The sequence below is a fragment of the Sabethes cyaneus genome, chromosome 3 (genome assembly GCF_943734655.1).
Source record: "Sabethes cyaneus chromosome 3, idSabCyanKW18_F2, whole genome shotgun sequence".
NCBI classification, from domain to species: domain Eukaryota; kingdom Metazoa; phylum Arthropoda; class Insecta; order Diptera; family Culicidae; genus Sabethes; species Sabethes cyaneus.
In genome coordinates this window covers 140,194,131-140,210,331 of record NC_071355.1, presented here as the reverse complement: position 1 = coordinate 140,210,331, position 16,201 = coordinate 140,194,131, and positions in this window count along the sequence as shown.

Here is a 16,201-nt window from a genome sequence, read left to right as displayed (position 1 = left end):
CTAACACCAACAAAACAAAAAAAAAAGTTTGCTTCAATACGTTGTGTAGTTTCTGAGAAAAAGGTACATAAAGTTTAAAAAACATGGTTTTTCAGGAGCGGCGTTTTATTCCACCGAAGTTGTTCCACGCCGCACTGAAATGCTTATGTGTATGATCGTTTTTCGGCCACTTCCCGTGGTCGGATCATAACAAATTTGGTATCAAAATAAGCGGAAAAGACTGAAGAATCAAATGAAATAAAAAATAATGATTTTCTCAAAATTTTTAGTTGTTCATGTCCCCTTAACGTAACGACCAACACCATCATTGTTGAAAAAATGCATTTTTTATCGGGAAAAATGTTTAAGGCCATTTAATCTTTACTGTATATTTTTTCAATCGAATAATATGTCAATTTAGTAGAGGTTATTAGTCGAAAGAGGACCGATGGGGTTTCGTGAGTCATTTCTCGTTTATTGCATTCAAAAAATTGGCATACGCCAATTCATGCGCATAAACAGACTGTTTATTCTGATAGCTTAGCGTAAAGCCCGTGGAAAGCAGGTTGCTATGCTAGATGAGTATGTGGGGAGTTACGTCAACTATGCAGAGTAGGTCTATTTTCCCAAATTTCTCGAATGTTTTCGAACAAACAAATATTGTTTGAGCATTGGGCATGTATTCGTATTGCGATTATTATCCAAAATATTTTCTATCGTCGCTTTAGTTGTGCGCCTAACAGTTGCGCGCAGCTCTGTACGGGTTGCTCGCAGTCAAAGTATCTCTTTTACACTCACACGAAATCTCGTAAGAAACTGTCAACGCAAGAGTGATGAGAAAAGTAACAATATTTCTCTCTCGCTCATCAGCTGAATGCTAGGGTAGCTTGCTTCGTGTTTGCCCATTCAAACATGGACAAATTTTTTACAAACGCAATCAGCATTTAAATTTTATCATTTTCGGTTAACGTAAAACATTGTAACTGTGTTGTTTGTAAGTCTGTACGTAATAAAACAAAACAAATGTTATCCAAGCAAAGAATAAGAGCATAAAACTTACACGTGCTTACACTGTCAATAATTCATGATTTACCTTTGCGCACAACTATATACCGTGTACCCCCGCTGGAATGACCTTCCTTAATCTGAACATCTTGAAACGAAACGAGCTGTGGCAGATTAAGCTTGAACATGGTTTTCCAACAAAACTGATTAGGCTGATACGTGCTACCCTCGATGGCAGCGGGGTGCTATCCTTATCTTAACGAACGGTGTTTGACAGTCGACTTAACGAAGGGCGCTATTTGCAGGAAATGCACGAAATAGCGCCCGTCTGACAGGTAAATTTGCTGCCAACCTTGTCGAGATGTGCTGAGGATGTTGGCAACAAAAACATGGCACCCATCGCAAGCCCCTGCTTGATGGTTCAAAATCAAACGTCAGGATAGCGGATGAGACTTCGCACTCGTTTGTGACGTTAGATGGTTTGAAGTAAGGTGACGGACTATCGAACTTGCTGTTCAACATTGCATTGCAAGGTGCTATTCGAAGGGCCGGCGTGCAGAGAAGCGGTACCATCATCACGAAATTTCATATGCTCCTAGGGTTCGCGGACGACATCGATATCATCGGTGTTAAGCGTAGAGCTGTGGAAGAAGCATACAAGCATCTTAAGGAGGAAGCTGCGAGGATAGCGCTAATCATAAATTCCACCAAAACAAAGTATATGGTGGCTGGTAGAGAGCGTGGTAGCCATTCGGGTGTTGGAACTGCGGTGGTGATAGAGGGAGATACTTTTGAAGTGGTCGACGAATTTGTTTACCTTGGTACGTTAGTGACATGTGACAACGATGTGAGCCGTGAAGTAAAAAGGCGGATAGCGGCTACCAACAGGGCCTTCTACGGATTACGTAGCCAGCTGAGGTCCCATAGCCTACAACTCCGTACAAAACTCGAGCTCTATAAGACGCTAATTTTCCCGGTGGTACTCTACGACCACAAATCGTGGACGTTGAAAGAGAGCGACCGACGAGCTTATGGCGTTTTCGAGCGTAAGATCCTGCGATCAATTCTTGGCGGCATATTAGACGAAGGAGTGTGGCGCAGGCGCATGAATCATGAATTATACCAAGTGTACTAAGATGTGGATATTGAGAAGCGACTAGAATACGACAGGCTATAGTGGGCTGGCCACGTAGCAAGGATGCCGGATGAGAGACCAGCGAAAACAATATTTAGCAGAGAACCCGACAGAGGCCGACGACTTCAAGGAATATCCCGTACCCGTTGGATGAGCGCTGTTGACGAGGATAGAACTAGAACTAGAACAGCGGGTGTTAGGGGCGACTGGAGAGTGGCAGCCCAAGACCTAGTAATGTGGAGACGGCTCCTGAATTCGGCATGGATTCGATAAGCGGATTGTCGCCGAAAAAGTAAAGTAAGTAAGTAAGGTACTTGTTACCTGACAATTAGCTATACAATGGTTGCATAAGCTACTATTCGAAAAAAATGTTTGTTGCGAACTGATTCCCGACTCCATTTACGCGGAAAGCGACTTCGACACTCTCTCTCTGTGCCAGTTACATACCCAAATAATAAGTAAACAACACACGAAACACATTCTAGGTAAATACTCTAATATGGTATGAATACTCAGATGCAACATCCTCCCCCTGCGTAAAATGAAGAATTCAATATATGAGATTATTCCAGGTCCATTTTAGAATATTTACATTGTTGATACAATCGTCATATAATTCTTGTTTGTTATATTGAAATTCGTTAACGCTCATACATAGCCTGCAGAGAAATCACTCTCTGTTTTATAATGTGACGTCCTTGGCACATTGTCTGGCCAAGCTGAAGATGACTTTCTTTTCTTTGGGTTACTGTAATGAATACTTTTTTCATCACCTGTCACGATCTGAGACCATCGGAGTTGCCTCGTTAATTGTTGTCAAAACGAAACGTCTACGCCACAACTTACACATCACAGAACTCTTCGCATAATTTGAAGTATTAAAAAACAGAACCAATAGATTGTCGTCGCCGTACTAGTCTATTTGCAGTAGAAGGACATGTTATCAACATACCATGAAAATCACTCCGCATGCAAAACAGTTTCAGTTTCATGAATAGGTACTAGTATCCTGTCGCCGTGGTGCAAGTTGGTCGAAAACTTTTCATTATCAAAGGCACGTATATGGCACTGTGTGGAGGGCAGCAAATGTTAAAGAATGCATTCTAGCGGCTGTCGCAGCGAACCAACAGCCAGAACTTCGTCCGGTTGCACATGTGATCTGTATTGCGTCTATTCGCAACTTTAATGAAGCAAGTTTCAGGAAATGTTGGTCAAGATTCAAAGATAGCAGCAATTCATTTATTGTTTCTAAAACTTTTTCCACTAAAACTAAAAACTAAAAATATACTTGCGATTTTTCGAGATAATGGTTGGTTATTTTGGGCACAAGCGCAAATGTGCATTTGTCGGGATGTAGCTACAAGAAACTTTCATGACATGACATGGCATGAGTGTTGGAAAAATTGATTGATTAAGAAGCTATTTTCTAAATGCTGTTTGTGGTGAAAACTTTATTAAGTACACGCTTTTAGTAAAATTATTACCATCTCGAGATATTAATGACATTTTTGGTTTCGAATATGTTATATTTATATTGGTAGGAGGTAACGGAAATAAGATTAAAATTTTTTATTAGAAATAGGATAAAAAATTGTGCGAATCAGTAAAAACACAAGGGCGAAGTGGAGTCAAACCCCGGTGCAATGATTAATATTCACGCCTATCAAGCCGAGGACCCTGGTTTAAATCCTTACATGCGTAAAATGAATGACTTAAGATATAATCTATAATCTACTAAAAACTATCAATAAAAAACAAAGCCACGACCCTTACGATAGTTCGTATCCCTTCGTACGTTTCCCTTGAAAGCGTGTAGCACCCTATTCGTTCCAAGGTAGCTTAATCAATCAGGCAAATTATTTTACAAAACCTACTTACTAAAAGTGCTATAAAATTAAACGTGTCACAAAATTATTTATTCTTGACCAATATTCTAGCAAGGTTTGATACCATGAGGCTGGAAATACCATCGCCTTGTCGGGCTTGATAACGCGCCCGATATCCTCACACAACACTGTACACCATCCGTCGTGGCCTTATCAGTTTTGTCAGTTTCCGGGGAAAGCCGTTTCGGTTCATAGCTCTTCACGGTCGATAGTATCGTAGGCGGCCTTGAAATCTATGAATAGGCGGTGAATACACGTACATGTATTTCGTATTTCAAAATATATTTATGCAAAATAGAATTTTTTGATTATAGGTATTTTTATATCCAGTTTATACCGATCTGTGACTGCGTCTATTTTCGTCTATTTTCCAATTCGTAGTAAAATGCCACATATGTTAATGTTGTAAATACCTACCTCATTAGAAAAAATTGATGCTAATTATTTATAAAAAATAAAATATATCCTTGGCGATTACCGATGCAATGACATAGTAATCCATTTTGAAGCAATCCATAGCAGTTAAAAACATTCGGTTAAATTTAGATTGAACAAAGAAAGAATTGATCTAAAAAGAGCAATGTTTAGATTTAGAAGTTATCTCTAAAGAAATAACTATAAGCTTACAAGTTCATTAAAGTAACAATCATCATGCAGTTTGGGTAGTCTCTCCATTCTGGCATTTAAAAGCCGATCTGTTATAAATAATTTTTGACAAATCCGTATAAGATCAACCAAGCACGCAATTCTACTAACAATTGGAATCATTTGACCTGAAATAAATTTTCAAACAGATCATTTTTAATAGGAAGATGGCATGAACCTTACATATTAATACTGGAATATTGCAGTGACTCAATGCTTTAGCCATCCAAAACGAATCAACAAACAGTTGGAATTTCCATCGAACGACGATAATTAATAATGATACGTTAAACTGAGCATTTATTAATTTCAGCAGGTGACTACAACTGTGACGAAGTTTAATAATACAATGAACTTTCTGATGAACATCGGATAAGCTTTTAAGAAACACTGTTTCATCGGTGAAAACTCTTAAAAAATTGTGCAATTCAGTGAAATACAAAAGAAGTAACTCAACATAAAATAAAATCTGATATTGCCGACACAGAATCAATATTTGAGCCAACCAAACATACACATGCCAGATACTACCAATGGCAGTCGGAATTAGAACCATTCCAAAGATACCTGTTGCGGACCATAACATCGAATTCAATGCAAGCACCAAACTTACTACTACATAGTGTCTGTAAAAGTTTCGAACCTTTTGATTCAAAATATCAACAAATGACAACTGTTTGCACACCTCATCGATTTTTTGAAAATTTTGCCAGATATCATAGAACCGAAATCGATTCCACCACGATTCGCAAAGAAAAACGCAGTATGTTCCCAAATAAAAATACACTTGTATCAAATCGTTGAGTGGACCTTGCCGATGTTCCAAATCGTAAAATTTTGTGTAATAGAAAAACAGCATTGAAACTAAACATATCATGCAATTTATGGGAAATATGTAATAAGAAAATTTGCCGGTAATGCTGTAATCGAATCCACATCGATTGAAAAATACAATTAAACTACGAAAAATACTTTTACTTTGCTCCATGGATAAAATATACTAGTAATAATAAAAACTCAAATGGAAATGGTGCAGTTTGATAATTATATGATTATCAACTGCCTAATTATGCTAAAGTAAACTGATGTTTGCAACTATATTAAATATACCGAATGATTAAAAGTTATGAAAAGAGAAAACTCAGTGTCTATTTCTTATATTAAGAAAAAAATTGTATCTTAGCTACATTATAAATAACACTAATATGTTTGTGATAGTTGTTCCATTACTAATTCATGAGGTGCAACTAATGAGGTTTATGTAATATTTAGTTACTTTGAGTAATGAAATATTAATCATTTATTAAAAGCAAAACGTTAACACGACTCATTGGTTAAGCTTTTAGCACCTTTTAGCATCAATGCAAACATTTTCCTTTGCCAGAACAGGCGCTTATTTCTAAGGGAGGGCTATAGCCACCGACATTTTTTTGACTGGCAACAGCTGGGAAACATCGGTAACAGCTGCTTCACATAATAGTGTCACAAGCAGATTAGGCGTACCTTCAAACTCTCCACAGCCCATCAATATTCTCAATAATTGTGCTATATTGCTGAATAAACGATTTGTCATTTCAATAAAAAAGCCCTGCCAAGAAATATTTATGCGCTGATTAAACATTTTAGCAACCATAATTATTCAGCCATATCTGAATATACATAGAATAAAATTTATGTAAACAATTCTACAATACTTATTCAGTCGAAATTGGAGAACTTATACAATCCATTTCGTTTGAGGCAGAAAAATACTTGTTAAGCAATTATATCGCCCTTTATAAAACCTCTGTGCGCCTTGTTTTCAGCTTTGCGCAAATTGGTTATTAATATTTAGAAACGCGCAAAAGCCTCCATTGCAGCTTTGAAAGCAGCTACCCAAGTAACAATTCCAGGCTGATCAAACGCTTTTATAGCTGAATTTATTCAACCAGTGGCGGAATTATATGGTTTAGTTTTAGAAATAAAAACCCTTTTTCAGCTCTTAAAGATCTAAATCAAACTTCGGGCTTGCTATAAGCTGCCTTGAAGCAGTAATGTAGCTTAATAGAGGCTTTTGCGCGTTTTTAAATAACCAATTTGCGCCAAGCTGTTGTAGAATTGTTTACATAAACTTTATTCGATGCATATTCAGCTGGAAAGACAAAATTTTATTTTTCAGACATCTATTTTTCTTCTTTTTCATTTTTCTCAAGCTGTGTTTTGTTTACAAAACTGAAAAGTTATAAAAGTCTTTACCAAGCTACTACCAACAAAACAAAAAAAAAAACCCGATTTAATCCACCTACTGGTGAAAGGAACCTTTGTTATACGGTCTTACTTGCTATTTGAGATAGAAATCGACACGTCTTCTGAACATAATTCATCTATTGGTTATCATTGCGTAGTGCGTTGGTTTACATAAAATTTTTGAAAATTGAAAAGTTAACAAAATTTTAACAAAATAGGAACACTTTTAAATGTTGATAGATCCTTTTTTCATGAAATTGCTTTCATCAATTTTTATTAATCTTCGGTTACTCACGCTGTTGTATTTTGTACAACACGTGTAGGTTTTTCAACGCCATATTGTTATGAAGTTACAAATCGTTGTTTAACTAACGTATATTCTTCAACTAACTTATTGTGAGCAAAATGTCATAATTATTCAATGCATTAATAATTTAAATTGTTGGGAAAACGTATGCACCAAAACTATCAGCCAATGTAAAATGTTTAAAATGTATCCGTCTGCTGGTAGTCGAGTAATTCGGAGTCAAAATTAGGGTATTCTTTATAATCAAAGTTCTACAGTTCCTAAACAAGCAAACATACAGGTATACTATTTTCAGCAAAGTTGTGTATTTTTACTATTTGTGCAATTTTGTAGTACATGAAAAAGTCATGCAACAATTACAAAAAGAGCAGAAATAAAAAAAAACTGATTTTACAAATTCATATACAATAAATAAGATTTTTCTATCTTCGCTGCAGAGATAGAAGGTTACTGTCTTCAGCAAAATTTCTTGTAATAATATGCTCTATAACTTTGCAGAACATATCAATGTGTTATATTGACACTGGAAAAAAATATTTTTTTATTTCACTTTTAGGGGGATTAATCAAAATTTAAATCCCACCAGACGATAGAGTTTTCAATTTCTAGAAACTCTTCCAAAGGTTCGATAAACCTAAAACCAAGTTTTCCTAGTCAAAACTCTAGTGCACACGTTTTCTTCGGTTTGGGGCTATTTTGCGCACGAGTAACCGTGTTACAAAAGTTGGCGCGAGTGTTCGAGGGTTCTATATCTTTTGATCGGTGGAACCAATTCTTATGAAATTTTGCATATATATGTGTAGTGTGAAAACCTCTCGTTTGATATTAAAATAATTGAAATTAGGTAAATTATCTTGGTATAAATAATTATAAATTATTGTTAATTTTGGTGTGGTGTATACGATTGCTCATAACTTTCAAATTAAACGTCCAATCAAAAAATCATTCAATAGTGATCTACTAGGATATATTATCTTTCAAATGAGGCTAATAGCGCATAAATCGGTTTGGCCATCTCTAAGAAACAGGCGATAATTATTACCTTGTCAAAACAGGTTTTTTAAGCATAACTTTTAAACTACTTGTTTGTTTTCAATTGAAAATTCCTGAACAATTTAACTTTAATAAGGACTTTCATTTGATACTAAGATCGTTGAAATCGGTCATGTAGTTCCGGAGAAACCCGTGTCACGTATTTTTCACATTTTTGCTTGTAACTTTTAAACGAAACGTCGTATCACGAAACAACTCAATAGTGATCTACTAGACAATAACACCTTTCAAACAAAAGTAATAGCGAACGATTCGGTTCAGCCATCTCTAAGAAACAGGCGATAGAAAAAATCATTACATACATACACACACACACACACACACACACACAGACATTGCTCAAATCGTCGAACCCTATCGATTGGTATATGTGACTTGGCCCTCCGGGCCTCGGATCAATTTCGTGTTTTTCGACCAATTTTTAAACCTTTGTTATAGTATAACAAAGGTAAAACAAACTTCAATACGTTGTGTAGTTTCTGAGAAAAAGGTACATAAAGTTTAAAAATCATGGTTTTTCAGGAGCGGCGTTTTATTCCACCGAAGTTGTTCCACGCCGCACTGAAATGCTTATGTGTATGATCGTTTTTCGGCCACTTCCCGTGGTCGGATCATAACAAATTTGGTATCAAAATAAGCGGAAAAGACTGAAGAATCAAATGAAATAAAAAATAATGATTTTCTCAAAATTTTTAGTTGTTCATGTCCCCTTAACGTAACGACCAACACCATCATTGTTGAAAAAATGCATTTTTATCGGGAAAAATGTTTAAGGCCATTTAATCTTTACTGTATATTTTTTCAATCGAATAATATGTCAATTTAGTAGAGGTTATTAGTCGAAAGAGGACCGATGGGGTTTCGTGAGTCATTTCTCGTTTATTGCATTCAAAAAATTGGCATACGCCAATTTATGCGCATAAACAGACTGTTTATTCTGATAGCTTAGCGTAAAGCCCGTGGAAAGCAGGTTGCTATGCTAGATGAGTATGTGGGGAGTTACGTCAACTATGCAGAGTAGGTCTATTTTCCCAAATTTCTCGAATGTTTTCGAACAAACAAATATTGTTTGAGCATTGGGCATGTATTCGTATTGCGATTATTATCCAAAATATTTTCTATCGTCGCTTTAGTTGTGCGCCTAACAGTTGCGCGCAGCTCTGTTCGGGTTGCTCGCAGTCAAAGTATCTCCTTTACACTCACACGAAATCTCGTAAGAAACTGTCAACGCAAGAGTGATGAGAAAAGTAACAATATTTCTCTCTCGCTCATCAGCTGAATGCTAGGGTAGCTTGCTTCGACAAATTTTTTACAAACGCAATCAGCATTTAAATTTTATCATTTTCGGTTAACGTAAGACATTGTAACTGTGTTGTTTGTAAGTCTGTACGTAATAAAACAAAACAAATGTTATCCAAGCAAAGAATAAGAGCATAAAACTTACACGTGCTTACACTGTCAATAATACATGATTTACCTTTGCGCACAACTATATACCGTGTACCCCCGCTGGAATGACCTTCCTTAATCTGAACATCTTGAAACGAAACGAGCTGTGGCAGATTAAGCTTGAACATGGTTTTCCAACAAAACTGATTAGGCTGATACGTGCTACCCTTGATGGCAGCGGGGTGCTATCCTTATCTTAACGAACGGTGTTTGACAGTCGACTTAACGAAGGGCGCTATTTGCAGGAAATGCACGAAATAGCGCCCGTCTGACAGGTAAATTTGCTGCCAACCTTGTCGAGATGTGCTGAGGATGTTGGCAACAAAAACATGGCACCCATCGCAAGCCCCTGCTTGATGGTTCAAAATCAAACGTCAGGATAGCGGATGAGACTTCGCACTCGTTTGTGACGTTAGATGGTTTGAAGTAAGGTGACGGACTATCGAACTTGCTGTTCAACATTGCATTGCAAGGTGCTATTCGAAGGGCCGGCGTGCAGAGAAGCGGTACCATCATCACGAAATTTCATATGCTCCTAGGGTTCGCGGACGACATCGATATCATCGGTGTTAAGCGTAGAGCTGTGGAAGAAGCATACAAGCATCTTAAGGAGGAAGCTGCGAGGATAGCGCTTCTCATAAATTCTACCAAAACAAAGTATATGGTGGCTGGTAGAGAGCGTGGTAGCCCTTCGGGTGTTGGAACTGCGGTGGTGATAGAGGGAGATACTTTTGAAGTGGTCGACGAATTTGTTTACCTTGGTACGTTAGTGACATGTGACAACGATGTGAGCCGTGAAGTAAAAAGGCGGATAGCGGCTGCCAACAGGGCCTTCTACGGATTACGTAGCCGGCTGAGGTCCCATAGCCTACAACTCCGTACAAAACTCGAGCTCTATAAGACGCTAATTTTCCCGGTGGTACTCTACGGCCACAAAGCGTGGACGTTGAAAGAGAGCGACCGACGAGCTTATGGCGTTTTCGAGCGTAAGATCCTGCGATCAATTCTTGGCGGCATATTAGACGAAGGAGTGTGGCGCAGGCGCATGAATCATGAATTATACCAAGTGTACAAAGATGCAGATATTGAGAAGCGACTAGAATACGACAGGGTATAGTGGGCTGGCCACGTAGCAAGGATGCCGGATGAGAGACCAGCGAAAACAATATTTAGCAGAGAACCCGACAGAGGCCGACGACTTTAAGGAATATCCCGTACCCGTTGGATGAGCACTGTTGACGAGGATAGAACTAGAACTAGAACAGCGGGTGTTAGGGGCGACTGGAGAGTGGCAGCCCAAGACCTAGTAATGTGGAGACGGCTCCTGAATTCGGCATGGATTCGATAAGCGGATTATCGCCGAAAAAGTAAAGTAAGTAAGTAAGGTACTTGTTACCTGACAATTAGCTATACAATGGTTGCATAAGCTACTATTCGAAAAAAATGTTTGTTGCGAACTGATTCCCGACTCCATTTACGCGGAAAGCGACTTCGACACTCTCTCTCTCTGTGCCAGTTACATGCCCAAATAATAAGTAAACAACACACGAAACACATTCTAGGTAAATACTCTAATATGGTATGAATACTCAGATGCAACATCCTCCCCCTGCGTAAAATGAAGAATTCAATATATGAGATTATTCCAGGTCCATTATAGAATATTTACATTGTTGATACAATCGTCATATAATTCTTGTTTGTTATATTGAAATTCGTTAACGCTCATACATAGCCTGCAGAGAAATCACTCTCTGTTTTATAATGTGACGTCCTTGGCACATTGTCTGGCCAAGCTGAAGATGACTTTCTTTTCTTTGGGTTACTGTAATGAATACTTTTTTCATCACCTGTCACGATCTGAGACCATCGGAGTTGCCCCGTTAATTGTTGTCAAAACGAAACGTCTACGCCACAACTTACACATCGCAGAACTCTTCGCATAATTTGAAGTATTAAAAAACAGAACCAATAGATTGTCGTCGCCGTACTAGTCTATTTGCAGTAGAAGGACATGTTATCAACATACCATGAAAATCACTCCGCATGCAAAACAGTTTCAGTTTCATGAATAGGTACTAGTATCCTGTCGCCGTGGTGCAAGTTGGTCGAAAACTTTTCATTATCAAAGGCACGTATATGGCACTGTGTGGAGGGCAGCAAATGTTAAAGAATGCATTCTAGCGGCTGTTGCAGCTAACCAACAGCCAGAACTTCGTCCGGTTGCACATGTGACCTGTATTGCGTCTATTCGCAACTTTAATGAAGCAAGTTTCAGGAAATGTTGGTCAAGATACAAAGATAGCAGCGATTCATTTATTGTTTCTAAAACTTTTTCCACTAAAACTAAAAACTAAAAATATACTTGCGATTTTTCGAGATAATGGTTGGTTATTTTGGGCACAAGCGCAAATGTGCATTTGTCGGGATGTAGCTACAAGAAACTTTCATGACATGACATGGCATGAGTGTTGGAAAAATTGATTGATTAAGAAGCTATTTTCTAAATGCTGTTTGTGGTGAAAACTTTATTAAGTACACGCTTTTAGTAAAATTATTACCATCTCGAGATATTAATGACATTTTTGGTTTTCAATATGTTATATTTATATTGGTAGGAGGTAACGCAAATAAGATTAAATTTTTTTATTAGAAATAGGATAAAAAATTGTGTGAATCAGTAAAAACACAAGGGCGAAGTGGAGTCAAACCCCGGTGCAATGATTAATATTCACGCCTATCAAGCCGAGGACCCTGGTTTAAATCCTTACATGCGTAAAATGAATGACTTAAGATATAATCTATAATCTACTAAAAACTATCAATAAAAAACAAAGCCACGACCCTTACGATAGTTCGTATCCCTTCGTACGTTTCCCTTGAAAGCGTGTAGCACCCTATTCGTTCCAAGGTAGCTTAATCAATCAGGCAAATTATTTTACAAAACCTACTTACTAAAAGTGCTATAAAATTAAACGTGTCACAAAATTATTTATTCTTGACCAATATTCTAGCAAGGTTTGATACCATGAGACTGGAAATACCACCGCCTTGTCAGGCTTGATAACGTGCCCGATATCCTCACACAACACTGTACACCATCCGTCGTGGCCTTATCAGTTTTGTCAGTTTCCGGGGAAAGCCGATTCGGTTCATAGCTCCTCACGGTCGATAGTATCGTAGGCGGCCTTGAAATCTATGAATAGGCGGTGAATACACGTACATGTATTTCGTATTTCAAAATATATTTATGCAAAATAGAATTTTTTGATTATAGGTATTTTTATATCCAGTTTATACCGATCTTTGACTGCGTCTATTTTCGTCTATTTTCCAATTCGTAGTAAAATGCCACATATGTTAATGTTGTAAATACCTACCTCATTAGAAAAAATTGATGCTAATTATTTATAAAAAATAAAATATATCCTTGGCGATTACCGATGCAATGACATAGTAATCCATTTTGAAGCAATCCATAGCAGTTAAAAACATTCGGTTAAATTTAGATTGAACAAAGAAAGAATTGATCTAAAAAGAGCAATGTTTAGATTTAGAAGTTATCCCTAAAGAAATAACTATAAGCTTACAAGTTCATTAAAGTAACAATCATCATGCAGTTTGGGGAGTCTCTCCATTCTGGCATTTAAAAGCCGATCTGTTATAAATAATTTTTGACAAATCCGTATAAGATCAACCAAGCACGCAATTCTACTAACAATTGGAATCATTTGACCTGAAATACATTTTCAAACAGATAATTTTTAATAGGAAGATGGCATGAACCTTACATATTAATACTGGAATATTGCAGTGACTCAATGCTTTAGCCATCCAAAATGAATCAACAAACAGTTGGAATTTCCATCGAACGACGATGATTAATAATGAGACGTTAAACTGAGCATTTATTAATTTCAGCAGGTGACTGCAACTGTGACGAAGTTTAATAATACAATGAACTTTCTGATGAACATCGGATGAACTTTTAAGAAACACTGTTTCATCGGTGAAAACTCCCAAAAAATTATGCAATTCAGTGAAATACAAAAGAAGTAGCTCAACGTAAAATAAAATCTGATATTGCCGACACAGAATCAATATTTGAGCCAACCAAACATACACATGCCAGATACTACCAATGGCAGTCGGAATTAGAACCATTCCAAAGATACCTGTTGCGGACCATAACATCGAATTCAATGCAAGCACCAAACTTACTACTACATAGTGTCTGTAAAAGTTTCGAACCTTTTGATTCAAAATATCAACAAATGACAACTGTTTGCACACCTCATCGATTTTTTGAAAATTTTGCCAGATATCACAGAACCGAAATCGATTCCACCACGATTCGCAAAGAAAAACGCAGTATGTTCCCAAATAAAAATACACCTGTATCAAATCGTTGAGTGGACCTTGCCGATGTTCCAATTCGTAAAATTTTGTGTAATAGAAAAACAGCATTGAAACTAAACATATCATGCAATTTATGGGAAATATGTAATAAGAAAATTTGCCGGTAATGCTGTAATCGAATCCACATCGATTGAAAAATACAATTAAACTACGAAAAATACTTTTACTTTGCTCCATGGATAAAATATACTAGTAATAATAAAAACTCAAATGGAAATGGTGCAGTTTGATAATTATATGATTATCAACTGCCTAATTATGCTAAAGTAAACTGATGTTTGCAACTATATTAAATATACCGAATGATTAAAAGTTATGAAAAGAGAAAACTCAGTGTCTATTTCTTATATTAAGAAAAAAATTGTATCTTAGCTACATTATAAATAACACTAATATGTTTGTGATAGTTGTTCCATTACTAATTCATGAGGTGCAACTAATGAGGTTTATGTAATATTTAGTTACTTTGAGTAATGAAATATTAATCATTTATTAAAAGCAAAACGTTAACACGACTCATTGGTTAAGCTTTTAGCACCTTTTAGCATCAATGCAAACATTTTCCTTTGCCAGAACAGGCGCTTATTTCTAAGGGAGGGCTATAGCCAGATCGACATTTTTTTGACTGGCAACAGCGGGTCGGTCGAATTTGTTGTATTTTTTTATCTGTTACTTCAATTTTTAATCTATATCAATCACTGTATCTTGTTGATTATAGATCAAAGAAGCCCTAGATACTGTTTATGTTGATTTACTGCTGTTTTGTGGATTTTTGAAAAATCTCATCTCATCTCAACACGGTGTTAAGTTCCTTGACATTTTTTCATCCGTAAAACGTTTGTTTCGCCCACAAGCACTTCAAATGAAAGAAGCCCAACATTTTTTATAGTAAAGTAAATAATAAGGAAACAAAATAACTGATTTATGCTGACTAGTTTTGTTTATCCTGCTTGTTGCCATTTTATTCGTAAAGCAAATACTTAAATGGGGTAACTTGAAATAGTTTGTAGACATAAAAAGCTGTGTTTCATTAACTGCATAAGGCAAGTTATCTTTTAATTTTGCATCAAACAATACTAAAAGCACAGTTGGATAATGTAAGATGCTTTAGGTAAGTAGGAAATATGCAAGTTTTTCTCGGGAATTACTGAAAATGGCCATAGAAGCAGCCATAAAGAAAATACCCTCAGCGAGAGAAATCGACCAGTAATCTTCCCATGGATGCGTAGTTGGTGTAACGGCCAACACCATCATTGTTGAGAAAATGCATTTTAATCGGGAAAAATGTTTAAGGCCATATAATCTTTACTGTATATTTTTTCAATCAAATAATATGTCAATTTAGTAGAAGTTATTAGTCGAAAGAGGGCCGATGGGGTTTCGTGATTCATTTCTCGTTTATTGCATTCAAAAAATGCATACGCCAATTTGTGCGCATAAACAGACTGTTTATTCTCATAGCTTGACGTAAAGCCCGTGAAAAGCAGGTTGCTATGCTAGATAATTACGCGGGAGTTACGTAAACTATGCAGAGTAGGTCTATTTTCCCAAATTTCTCGAATATTTTCGAGAAACAAATGTTGTTTGAGCATTGGGCATGTATATTACATAGCTAAGAATACGTAGGACCGAAAAAGTACATTTTCCTCATTTTGGCTTTTACGTCAACTAAAACTTAATTTTGTACATGTAGTGGATTTACGACGTGCAATGCGTTGTTACACAATTCCCGCTCTCCCAGGTGCGTTACGTAATATGTGAAGGGTCCTTAAAGAAGGCAGTTCTATCGGATCTATACAGACATGGAATATCAACTCAACTGCATGAATAACATAAAAAATCAAATTGGGTATTTTAGTGGTATATACATTTCTACATATTCTGACAAGATATGATGCCATTCAATCGCTACATGAAGACTTTTCCGAATTTGACTAATGGAAGCATTGAAAAAATTTTTATTTTATATTTAAAAAAAAATTTTGGAATAAGACGATAGCTTATAAGTAAACCACTTTTCTTTTCAGCTCGCCTTAGACAACACAGTGAATAGATACACTATGGTCATCGAACGATACAGGTTTCATATGAGAGCTT